Source organism: Agelaius phoeniceus, chromosome 13 (assembly GCF_051311805.1).
Source record: "Agelaius phoeniceus isolate bAgePho1 chromosome 13, bAgePho1.hap1, whole genome shotgun sequence".
Taxonomy (NCBI): Eukaryota; Metazoa; Chordata; class Aves; order Passeriformes; family Icteridae; genus Agelaius; species Agelaius phoeniceus.
The window spans coordinates 6064087-6077315 of NC_135277.1; the positions used below are offsets into that span (position 1 = coordinate 6064087).

A 13229-nucleotide genomic window follows, 5' to 3' on the forward strand; every position below is an offset into this window, starting at 1 on the left:
CGGCATTCCCGGGATGCGGCGCCTCCCTCTCCCGTCCCGCTGGAGACCGGCTGGGGACCGGCTAGAAACCGGCTGGAGACCGGCTGGAAACCGGCTGGAGACCGGCTAGAAACCGGCTGGAGACCGGCTGGAGACCGGCTGGAAACCGGCTGGAAACCGGCTGGAAACCGGCTAGAAACTGGCTGGAAACCGGCTAGAAACCGGCTGGAGACCGGCTGGAAACCGGCTAGAAACCGGCTGGAAACCGGCTGGAGACCGGCTGGAAACCGGCTGGAGACCGGCTGGAGACCGGCTGGAGACCGGCTGCTGCTGCCCCCGCGCGGCGGGACCGACCGGAGAGCCGAGCCCCGGCCCGGAGAGCCGAGCACCCCCGCTCCCCTCCGGGACTGGCGGGGCCAGGGCAGAGCCCAGTGAGAGCTGTGCCTGTAAGCTCCGGCCTCAGAGAGCTCAAGGGTGTAAGGATCTATCCATCCAGCCGTCTGTCGAGCTGTCTATCCAACTCTTTATCCAGCTATCTATTTCCTGCCTCCCTGACCACCAGAGCAGGATGCCAGGCAGCGTGGGCCCTTCCCTTCCCTTCCCTTCCCTTCCCTTCCCTTCCCTTCCCTTCCCTTCCCTTCCCTTCCCTTCCCTTCCCTTCCCTTCCCTTCCCTTCCCTTCCCTTCCCTTCCCTTCCCTTCCCTTCCCTTCCCTTCCCTTCCCTTCCCTTCCCTTCCCTTCCCTTCCCTTCCCTTCCCTTCCCTTCCCTTCCCTTCCCTTCCCTTCCCTTCCCTTCCCTTTTCATCTGATCTAGTTGTTGTTTTATTTTTTTTTTAATAGGAATTTCAGTATCACTGTGGCTCTGTCTTGCACAGCTTTTTAGCATTCTGTAAGCTTCTTGAAACAAGGGAAATTTTCCCACCTGCAGCTCCCTAAGGGATGTGACAAGTGTGCTCTCCCTGTCCAATGCCAAGCTCCTCCAAAAGCTTGTGTGTGTGTGTTATTTCTTCTTGGACCAAATGAATGCACACCCCACATGGAAGCTCTTTTAACTATTAGATTTATAGAGCGTCGCTAGATATATTTCCCCAAATCACTGCAGTTAAACAGCCTGTGAAATTCCTGCAAGCATATGAGAGAACACACGAGGACAAAATGGTGAGCACAGCTTTTCCCTGGCATTTTAATGCCCGCAGCAGGCGTTGGTTCCCCAGCAGTTGGTGCAGAGAGAGCTCCCTCTCCTGCTGAAAAATCTCTTTAGCCCCTGTCCACCCGTGGGAGATGTTCTATTATCCAGCATTTACAGGGATCAGATCCGTGGCAATGGGAGATACCATTAAAAAAAACACATTTGAACGGACATAGACACACAGCACTGACAATTTTGTACATCTCCTGTATTATTTGCAAGAGAAAAAGTCAGTTTTTGATTTTTTTTCCTACTGCAGAAGGACTATCCCTGTCAACAGAAATCATCCAGCATGCAAACAATTCATCTGAGAGCCTGTCACTTCACTAAAAAAGCCAGAATTCCCTGGAATAATCATATTGTCTGCTGCAAGGGATCAGTGATTTGACATTTTTAAGCAGGTGAGATGCTCCTGTCTGCAGGCAGGTGACCCGAGCAGTGCTGAGGCACCAGGTTTGCACTGCAAGCTGCAGCTGACACAGGGAGGATTTTCCAGGAATTTTCCAGGAGCATCCACGTCCAATCTCATCCAGAGTTTCACTGTTACAATGTCTCCTATAAATAGGGCAAATGCTCCTAATAGGTAGCAAAGTGAGGGGGATTTCAGAGCAGCTGGAGAAATAATTGAGCCTGCCTGGAATGGCTGTGTTATACCAGGCTGCACTAGCAATTTCCACTGGCTATTTATACTCCTCTGAAGACTTTGCTATTTCCCACTTTTTTTTTTCTTTTCATTTGACCTGATTTGTAACTAATAATCCTTGTTTTATAAAACAGGAGGTGTTGACGTATGGTACATTTTAAAAAGCTCTCTTTTGCAAGTGTCAGAAACCCCTCCAGCTTGCCAAAACATGGCCATGGGTGTAAATCCTCCTCAATAAAAAGGAGGAGGAGTTCAGAACAGCAACTTGGGGGTAGCAAGAGAGCTGATTGTAATTACAAGGTTTTCACTTCCTAGGGACATTAATAAGGAAAAGAAGGAGCCAGTGACAGTAACTGAATCAGGCTGGAAGGAAAATTGGTTGATTTTTTGGTGTGAATCAGCAATCCAAGAAGAGAATGCTCCAGGGCAGAGCTGGCAGCAGCCCTCTGCCTCCAGGATGCAGCTCAACCCTCCAGGCTGTCTCTGCTGCAATGTACAACAAAACACAGAGATCTGAGAGTCCTTGGGCAGGCCTGAATGCTCAGGGGGTGCAAACAGTGAGGGTTCCATTGCTATAGTGCAGAGTGAGATGCAATCCCCCAGATCCTTCTACCCCCGCTCATCTGAACCTCATTTAAAAAATCCAAAGCTCTCAGCTCCCTCAAGGCCTCTGCCACCCTGCTCTGTACCCATAGCCAGCTTGCCCTCTGGGTGAATCTGTGCTGTAGGAAGTGTTTTCCATGGATTTGACAGATGGGTGAGCTGAGATGGGGGTGAAGTGTGTCATTTGGGGCAGAAGTGGAAAGGTAGGTTTGTTGTCCCACTCCTCCATCATGATCACCCTCTCCATCTGTTGACACTTCAGCACATGATGCCAATTCCAGTGTGACTCCCATTAGTCTGCAGAGTGCTGCATGTTGATGTTGTGGTTTGTTACTTGGAGAGCTCTGTGAAGATATTTAATTAGACAAAATTAATTCCTTTGAGAGCAACCTTCTGGCATCATTTTGGAAAGTGCTAGGAAGCTTCTTTTGTTCTGACACTTGTTAAAATTGGCATTAGCCATTTCCTAATTTATTTTTGAAAGGACAATCAAGCCACATTGCTTCCCAGGTCAAATGGGAGCTGTGACTTGCCTGCCAGGAGTGCTATGAGAACATGAGGTGCCAGACCTCCTCACCAAAAGTCACTTCCCACAGCTGTTGTCACCCTGAAAGGTTTCCCTTCTGCCTGAGTGGTCAAGTCCTCCTGTCCCTTTTTTGACACCTTCACAGTGATTGTGGGTTCTGATGATGACAAGACAGACACAGTGGGAAGGGGAGCATCAGTGGAGACCTTGCTGGCCAGCTCTGCAAGGTGACATCCCTTACAGCCACCTGATGGGGAGTGGGAGGTGAATGGGCGCCCCTCTCCCTCTCTGCCTTCTCCTGCAGTCACACTGGGATACCAGAATTTCTTGTGGGACCATCTGCTGCTAATTCTGCAAACCTCCTACACATAAGGGCCCAGAAGGGCAAAGTCTCAATATGATTAAACTCCAGGAGCTGCAGAGGTCTGTGGCTGCACCTGGTTTGGAGTGAGGAAGGAACTGGTACAGGCTGGAAGTACTGTGCAAAACACACTTTAACCTGGAACAATCCCTGTAAGCCTCTTCCCTTTCACACTGCAGCCATGAGGCTCTGGCTGCTTGGGCACAGTTACAGAGCCCTTTGGGGTCAGTGCTTGGCAGAAGGGCTGTGTCAAACCGCACATCCTCTCACCAGAGGTCATTTCTTGGATACTCATTTTCTGTCCCAGCTTCCAGTCCCTCCTCTTCTCCCTCCAGGCATCCACATGGGTTTCTCAGCATCTTGTCCATCAATGTCTGTGCAAAATAAAATTGTTATTTTGAGTGTTTGCTGTGGGTCTGTGTGCTTACACTGGGACAGAACATTCCATGGCTGCCTTGTAGGAAGTGAAGGGCTGCAGCAGCACCAGAAGGGATGGTGCTTAGCCCTCTCCTGACATAGCCTGAGCAATGCAGCACAAATGATGTCCATTTTAGTTCCTCTCCTCACTTCCTTTAAATTTCCTCCTTTAAAAGTCCATTCATATCACACTATAAAGGAAGAAGGAACCTATAGTTCAACACTTCATTAGGGGATGTGTGCAGAGTGCTCTGCAAATGGGATGGCACCAGAGTGTGCTGTGCATTTGCCATTTAAATATAGCTGTATACACACCCCCGGCCTCCTGAAAGGCTGAAACCCTCCTCCTAGCAGGTGATCACAAGCCTTTCTATAATTGAAATGAATTTAATCCTGACAAAAACGTAGCAGCAGCTGCTGTGAAAGCTGTGGCTGCTCTCCAAGTATTTCTTACATTCCCCTGATCTGTATATTAAAGCGAGACTGATTGCTGTGCTGCACAATCCTGCCACAGAGTGTCTCTTACAAGGGAGCTGCTGTGGTTTAGATTTAAGGGCTTTGTTGTCTTTTTCATAAGAATGCTTTTCTCTTTTGTGATGATTGTCACACCAGGATCTGAGCTGCTCAGATATTAATTACTTAAGGCCTGCAACAACACACTAAAGTTAAAGGTAAATACAGATATTGTCTCTCCTTCTCCTGTACACACTGTAGAGATGTACATGGGTGTTGCCTGAGTGGTGGGATGAAGAAGCAGAGCTGATTTTGGAGGTAAAGTGAGCTGCCAGCCCAGAGGGTATGTGCAGGATGCTGAGGAGACAGCAGCCAGCTGGAACATATGAGAAATGACTGTAGCTGCCCTCCTAATTTAACCTTCATGCCACAAATCTCTGCCTGAATCCCAATGTGCTGTGGAGGAGTGGGACAAGGAGCAGCTCTTTCTGTAATTCCCGATTTCTCACCGTTGCTGATTTTTCACTGTCTGCCTTGGCTCCTTTGAGTCCTTCCTCCTCTCCTGCCCTGGATCTCCCTGGGCTTTGCTGAGTGGGACCTGGCATTCAAGCAGCAGCACAAGCAAGGAGCAACCATCCAGCAACTTCATGACCTCAAAGCTGAGCAAACCCAGCAGCAAAAACCCAGGGAAAGCGTGGCTCAGCGAGTGTGAGACGGATTGTGCTGAGCAGCACCGAGCCCCTGCTCCCTCCAAAGCAGCGAGGGGGTCACAGCCCGTGATAAATCCCCTGAGCATGAGAACAACCCCAGAGCCAAGGTACCTCACCCCGAAAGCCTTGCCTGGGAGAGATCTGCAAGTGGATTCCAGGGCTGGCCGGTCCCTGCAGAGCTGGACTCGGGCTTTCCATCTGCTGTGCTATCGCTGCATTATGGCTTCGACTCCCAGCACGGAAAACATTGACTCAATCTTCTTCAAACTGTTCTTTAGCCCCGAGCTAGCCCAGGCACACGCTCCCGTTCGCAGCGTGACATCCCAGGCTGTTTGAAGGGCAGGACAGAAGATGGTGCTGCCGAGCCAACATATTTTAACAAGAAAACTTCCCGGAGCTGCTGGGTTTTTTGACAGCTCCTGTTCCAAAATAATCTTTGTTTAAACTAAAGAGTTGTCAAGGAGATAAGTTTAAGCAGCTACACGAGCTACAGAGAAACATCCCACAGCAAGATCAGGAGCAGATGTGGTGAAATATTGATGGACCAGGATCCCTAATTACAGCTCCTACTGAGGAGCTGGCTTGAAATCTGGAGCCTTCCTGCTTTGTATGCGGCACCGTTGGGATAAAGCGATGGGATCCCTCGCAGAGCTGCATGGGCAATTGGGCTGGGATGTCTGTGCCTAATGAACAGGCGTCAGCCTTGTGGGAGCTAATGAAATGTTCAGTACAAAATGTGGCACCTCCAGGTACCGTCTGTGCCTCGCTCCTGGAGTTTGATCCTCCTCCCCGCACGCTCCCCATGCTCCCTATTTACTGAATCTTCTCGGTGTAAAACAACAGGGGCAGCAGAAACAACAAAAAGCACCTTTGATCATCAAACTGGGAGAAATGGTGTGAAGCTCTTAGGCTTCGCTTTTTGTTTTTTATTTTTTTTATTAAGACTTATGTTACCCAAAAAAGGCAAATGATTTCCATCCATAGTGCTGGCTGCTTATTTTTAATAGGGAAACTTTAGCTCAGTCTGAGAGCAGGTACAGGAAACTGGTTTATGTTTCACATCCAGGGTACCCTCATGCTTCACAGTTCATCTGCCTGGGAATTTCAGCGGTTTGGTGGGAAGAAACATCCTAAATTCAGATGCCTTGTCTAAAACCAATTTACTTGGCAGCTGTAAATAAAGTGTCTATAAAGGAAGGGGCTGTCTCACAGTATTTAATTTCTAACTCACATGGTACCTGTAAATGCAGCTGACACAAAGTGCTGAGCATTGAATGCACAGTGGGACCAGGTTCTGCTTTGTCCCTTCGAGCAGCCCCATGCCTGGGGAAGCATGTGTGGCTGACAGGGCTGGAAACCAGAATTCATGCTGCCCCTCAGCACATCTCGATGCTGACAAATGAGGCCTGTGCTGTGAATTCCTCTAGGAAAGGTGCCACACCCAGGCACACCCATGGCAGCACAGATGGTGATGGCCATCAACAGTCAGGAGCCTTCACTTCTGGCCTTAACACCAATTTTCTGGGTGAGCTCCATGGGGCCACTGTGTCTTCTTGTTTTCACTTCTCTGGCTCTAGAGCAAGAATAATATTTACCAATTTCACAGGCCACACTGGAAAGATCGATTAGCCATTGCTCATTGAGTAGTCTGAAGACACAAAGCAAGAAATGCATATTATAAAATAAATAGGAGCAGTGAAATCCTCATGCATCTTTCTTCAATAAATGCTTATATGCCATTCTCCTACATCTTCTATCAATGCAAACTCTGGCACTCAATACAGAATGGTCTGGAATTGCCTCATTTTCCCCATTGTGTCTCCAGAGCAGCATTAACTGGGACAATCACAAGCTTTCTTATTATTTTGTCCCAGCATTCCTGAACAGGATGGGAATGGGTGTATGCAGATCAAACACAGAGACACCAGGCTCAGGGACTGGCCCTTGAGCCTGTAATCCAAAACCACTTAACAGGAGCCTACATGTGTTAAACGAGACCATCAGTCTTCAGCTATTCCTAGAAAAGCTGAAAGGAGAGGAAAAGACAGTGAATCTTTCAAAACATGACAGCATTAGAGGCCATCTTTTCCTGAAGCTCCTGTATTTCTCTCAGCATATTCTGTGCAGCAGATCATTATAAATTACTAATTACCAGAGCAGGCCAGGTGGGTCTGTCTCGCTGCCCTGCTGTGTAAGCTGGGCAAAAAAATGGGTCTGTCCCCTCTGCATTGACTCCCTGTAAAATATGTGCTCTGAAGAGGCTTGAAGCTTAATACAGGTCTTGTTAAGTGTTCATAAAAGACAGTGAAACCCTTAGATTAAGAGGTACACCAGAGGAGAATGATAGGGTTATAAAATCTATTTCTGCACATAACTCATATTTATATAGGGCCTTTCAATCTAACAGATCCCAAAGTTTTTTTTCAGCATAACACCCTGATATACTGTGTTCACTTCACCTACCAGTTCAAGGCAACCTCCTCTGAAGTGAAATGTGGCAGCTGTTTAAAAGCCCTGAGCAGTAGTAAGTTTAATAATAGGAAGGCATTTATATGGTCTGACAAACTTCAAAGAGTTAATTCTCTGCCCCTTCAGGAGGCAGACAAGGTTTATTATTCCCATTTCACAAAGGCAATATAACAAGAGTGGACAAGAGTGGAGGAAATCTGCACTCCCACAGATTTATAAAGCAAAATTCCATGCATGAGCCTGAAGTGCTTTTAATCCCACATAGAGAAAACATATCAACATGTCTTATTAAAAAAAGAAATCCTTTTCTAAAAATAATGATGTGGAGAGAGCTCTGATCTGGATTCTAACACCTGCCACTTCTGGTGAAAGAAAACCCTCCTCAAGCACGTGTTGACATAGAAACATCATGGTCCACAAATGCTTCTGTGCCATGAAACAAATTGGGCGCTCAAAATACGCTGCCAGGAATCAGACAATCTGTTTTAAGAGGTCCCAAGAGTTACTAAAACCCTCTTGACATACAGCAGGAGAGAAAGCTGCAGCAGCCCCAGTCCCAGAGGCAGGCTGGCATTGCTCTTCCACCACATGTGGCTCCTCAGTTCTCCCCAGCTGGCCTCCATCACATGGCAATGGGGCTTCCAATGAGCAGGAAAAATTCCTTCTGTTATCCCCAGAGGTCCTGCAAGATGGTCCTGACCTTGGGAAAAGAAAGTCACAAAATTGCATGGGTTTAACCACTTGCTTATGGGGAACTGGAGTCCCATCCCAGGTGATATCACTGTTCTCAAACTGTTTTTTGAGTGCAGTCCTGATGCAGGGTGAAGTAGGAGCTAAAAAGGAACATCTGATCCCTGGGTCCCAAACATCTTTTCACTTGGTAGCACAGAAGTATCCAGCTTTCATTCTTCCTAATGTTTCCCAGCAAGGATTTCCCCTATTGTAACTTCCACTCTTATTTGCAGGCCAAAGTGAGAAACACCCTCTTTTACACCACTTTGTTCCCTCAAAATCTGCTTGTCTCCCCCAGACTGCATAGCCTGTGTCATAGTTTCTGCAGCCTCCCTGCAGCCCTGGGCAGCTTTCAGTTGGGGCTGCAAAGCTGTTCTCAGCTGTGCTGCCCAAGCTCCCAACAAATGGATCTGGAAAATCTTCCATGCAAAAAGCCAATCCCCTTGGTGCCTTGAGTCAGTCCTAGAGCATGAGCGATGCTCGGGGCTGCTGCAGGGTGAGCTGGGCTCTCTGTGTCTGGCAGGATCCAGGACAGGGAACTGGGAGAGATGAACTGACCCATGCTGAGCATCATCAATCCTGCAGCAAAGTGATTTCCATCACGGGAGCACATTTGCTACATGAATCACATCCCATTCATCACTGCTACTGTCTGGATGAAACTCTGCCAGCCAGGGCTTGGCTTCTCTCTCCAAAAAGCCCCTGATGTGCTGTACAGCAGCTTCACCCTGCAGGACCTGGAGCAGTGCTCCTGCCTGACTCACTGCCCCCTCCCTCACTTCTCAGGAGCTGTGGGAGCTGCTCCCTTTCACCCCTCTGGCTTCACAGTCCTGGATAAACCTAAACTGCAGCCTCTGCTGTGGAAGGGTGGCCAGGAAAAGGAAGGGAGGATAGTCAGGGGAACAAGGATAACTTTAGCACTGTTGGCATCATGCTGCAGGCAGGTACTGTGCCCTCCATCACCTCCCTGGAGCCCTGCAGCTGAGGAAGCTGGTCTGAGAGCAGCATGTTACAAAAAGCTCTGCAGGGCCCTGCCAAACCACCTGGCCTGAATTCACAGCCTGAGGCTGACACTCCTTTAGGGCATGTAGAGCTCTGGAGCTCAGACATAAAGTGTGGGCCTTTCTGACACTGTGAAACTCAAACCCAAGAGCAAAATCATTCCTTACTGCTCACCTTCACTACCATGCAAGTCAAACATGTCACCAATCTAGATGATGGCCCAGGGGAGGAATGTCCTTGGCAGATTTGATTTGGAATCTCCTTGGCAGATTTGATGCCAGATGTCATGGAGGAGATGCTGTGACTTTGCTTCCCTGGCAGTGCCAGGAGCCTGAACATGCCACTGGCTCTGTACGGCATCTGGCCACGCTCATCCGGTGCTCCAGCCCTGGAGAGGAAGCAGCCCAGCTCTGCTGGTGGTGGTGACAGCAGCTCTGCATGGGTCTGTGCTGTCCCTGTTCCATGTGCTCTGTGGTGTCCCAGCTCTGCAGGCAGTGCTGGTTTTGCTCTCAGCCCTGAGGAATGAGGGTTATGAGATGTGTTCTGCTGGCTCTGGCTGACGACATCAGTTGATTTCTCAGGCTGACAGGAAGATTTGCAAGCTTAAGATGGTTTACAGGTCCTTATTTACAGCTCACAGGATGAAGCCCAGACCTGGGCACCCATATATTTGTGCTCAGAGGTTAGGCAAGTAAAGGAAATGTTTAAATATCTCTCCCTCCTCTTGATTCCCTGCCTGTGGGATGACTGTCCATCACAGGTACGAGTGTGAGGATGGAGCTCCCATCTCTCCTTCACTGATGGCTCCAGGGAATCCCTGAATCCACAGCATGGTGGGTGACTCCCTGTCCCTCCCGTGGAGAAAGGCATGGCACAGCCCTAGCTGGCTGAAATGAGGGGACACAGGGAAGCCTGTGTGATTCTGGCCACCATTTATGGCATGAGACAGTGGAGCACAGGCACAGGATGCTCCCAGTCTGCACCTGGTGTCAAGTCAGCCGCCTGTCCCCACCTGAGAAGTAGGATTTTTCCATTAAATAAAACCTTGCAGCTCTTTCTTTCTCCTTCTCCCCTTCCCTCTTTAAATCTGAAAGAATCCCATTTAATCTGTAGGGAGCTTTTCCTGAACAAAAATCCCCACCAGGCTTGACCCCCTGACCTTTGCAAATGGAAATATGATGTAGTGAGAATTGAGAACTGAGAGTCAACTGGCATCTTTGCTTTTGCTGCTGAAATAGAGGAGGTCGTTTCACATTTCTATTATGAGCCTCAGATAATGGGGAAGAAAATTAGGTAATTCCATTTTTTGGATTAGTTGGTTTTCTTGTCAGCTGGGATGAGATCTGCTGTATGTGGAGAATGACTGGAGGCACAGGATGAACAGAACAGCTGGTCACAGATATTGTTTGGGATTCTATTTCTGCATGACCTGCTCCAGAGATATCAAAAGAGATTGTGGCTGTCTCCCCTGACAGTTATACCTGTATTCCAATGCTGACTTCAAAGCAGTTGCTCTGCATTTGCCCACATTTGAACAAGTTGAGGATCTGGACCGTTGTTTAAAGATAGTTTTGAAACTTACCTAAGCTTTGAAATGCTTGAAAATGAGTTATGCATGGACACATGAAAATTAAAGTACATCAGGGAACCCACAGGCAATAGCAAGATGTGCAGGACAGGGAGCCTTGCCAGACTGACAGGTATTTGTTTATGGGGAGAATGTGAAGCTCTGGTTCAAAGTCTGCAAATTGCTCCATGAAAGCAGGGCCTCCTCATCACAGAGACTGAATTCTCCACACAGGCACATGTCAAAAGAAAAGTTTGTAGAATCAAGAGCAGTGTTAATAAAAAAAAAGAAAAAAAAACCCCAAAGATCACTGCATGAAACATCAACAAGCACAGCAAGAAACAACAGGATACCAGGCAATCTTTAATCTGAGAAAAAAAAGACACAAACCCAATGCCTAGAAAGCAAAGACTGATTAAATTTAACAATAAGTATTTTAAAACAAAACAACAAAAAAAAGCAATATGTGTGATTAATGAAGCAAAGTGTCTGATTTTTCATCTCGTGGGATCTTCAACTCTGGACATTCTGGAAGAGATGCTTTAGTGGTACCTTAGCAAGCTCACTCAAGGATTGGAAGGAGCAGGTTTGATGTTCTCATGCTTCTTTCTGATCTTAAAAATCAGTGAGCCTTTTTGGATTTGGTAAAGCACTTGATAGCATATCACAAAACTTAGCTCTTTGGATGATCTGAATACAATAATCCATGGACCAAATCACAGCTGAGTGGCTGCAAAAAAGAATACTAAACAGAGAGTGATTCTGTTACAGAATTATGTTTATTAGAGCATCACAGAGATCAGGTCTTTGGTCTTTTCTGACATTTTTATTGATGACTCTAAGGAAGGATTAAACAAAAGGATGACAGGCATTCACACAGTGACATGAAGTTGAAAGGGATCAAAAACACCAGGGTAAGCTGAAAGATAATGCAAAGGAATCTGGATAGACTAGACACTTGGGGCAAAAATATCCCAGTGCAGTGAATCTCAGACCTGGGCAGATTGAAAGTTTCATCTCTGCAGATGCCTATAGATGCCTATAAGCTTTAAAGGTGATGCTCATTAGGATCATGCCATGGGGTGAAAAGCCTAAAAAGTGCAGTGTGTGGGGAGATGCTCCATGGGAAGCCCTAGAGATGTGATACAGCAAGCCAGAAGGAAAACAGAGAGTCCTTTAGCATTTCTGGCAGGCAGGTCATTTAATAAACATGTCCACCAAGAATCTTCTCTAATAAAACTCCATGTGTCATTTCCATTCACTGAGATGGTGTCATGTCTGCAAACTGCACACAGCTTTGTCTCCTCCATGCATTAATTTCCATCCAAATGCCCAGGAAGAACCTCTATTAGCCACCTCTGCTGACAGGAGTGGATTATTCAGGGGAGCGTAACTAACTCGCTCTTATTTCCCTGAAATCTACACTCAGCTCCTCTGCTGGCAGATGAAAATTTACAAGTTAAAAATTCTACTGTATTTCCTTTGGTTTAGGTGTTTGGAGTTGGATTTGAGGAGAGATTCTAGAGATTCCAAACAAGGTTTAGGCCTTGGAACCTGCCGTGGTGTGCAGGCAGTCTTGAGTTCCCTTAAACCATCTCCCAGCAGCTCTTGCTTGGAAGAGCAGGGGGCTAGGACAGGGACAGGACTCCAAGGGACACTCTGAACTGAAAATAAATCCTTGATCTGTAAGCCCTGGGCAAACTGGGCAGATTTAGCCAGCTGGAGCATCTCTTCTGTGCAAGTGTCCCTGCCATGCTGTGGCATCCTTCCCTTCAGGACACTGCCAGCAGCCAGGGAAGGACATTCTGGAGGAGAGGCAGGATGGAGCAGTGCAGCCAGGGAACTGAGACAAGAGCATCCACTGCCAGACTGCTTGAGATGGCTCCAGAGCACCCAGTGCTAAAGGGTTTGGAGTAGGTGGGAGCACAGGAATGATGGTTGCCTGTAGGTTCACACCACCCTGCCTGGCATTAGCTAAAGTCCTCTTGCCTGTGGAAAGGCTGCCTGCATGATTTCACTGCTCTGTGACCTCCAGGCCTGTCCCACCCTGCCTCTGACTGAAGCTGGTACAAAGCCATGTGCAGAGCATCCTATGCCATGTCTCCATCCTCCCCTGGCTGGCACTGCTGCCCAGTGTGCCTTTATCTCTGTGAAATAAAGGTCATTTTGGTGTTCTGCAGGTAGTGAAGGCTTTGAAGAGAGGCTTTGAAGTACACTATAGAAGTAGACATTATTACTCACTGGCCAGGGATTTGGAGAATGTTTAGTCTGATTAAAAAGACTTTGCATTCTGCCGGCAGGAAGCATGACATAAAGTGGAAAATTTTTCTGAGCTGAATTCAAATGAGTTGATTTTTCTATCAGCCCTTCTCCTAGAGAATGGGTATGCTGTTCCCTGCACTGGATGAGGCTTCATGCTCTAGCAAGGTTCACTCTACCAGTAAGGATTTGAATTTTGGACTGAAGTTTTAAGGGGTTTGATTTGAAATGAAGTTTATGGTACACTGGAAGACAGTAAGTACATCTGGCTCAGGGGAAGGGCTCATAGGGCTTTTGGTGCTCAGGATTTAGAGGCATG

General features: G+C 47.6%; 1 long non-coding RNA gene across 1 annotated transcript; it reads right to left on the reverse strand.

The window, feature by feature from the left end:
* Nucleotides 1-1355: 1355 nt before the first annotated feature.
* On the reverse strand, nt 1356-5276 carry LOC143695163 (uncharacterized). The gene is made up of 3 exons (XR_013184139.1): nt 4998-5276; nt 3572-3675; nt 1356-2758 (listed from the first exon to the last, which is right to left on the reverse strand). It is a non-coding gene; the product is annotated as an uncharacterized LOC143695163 (long non-coding RNA).
* Between the last annotated feature and the right edge of the window lie 7953 nt (nt 5277-13229).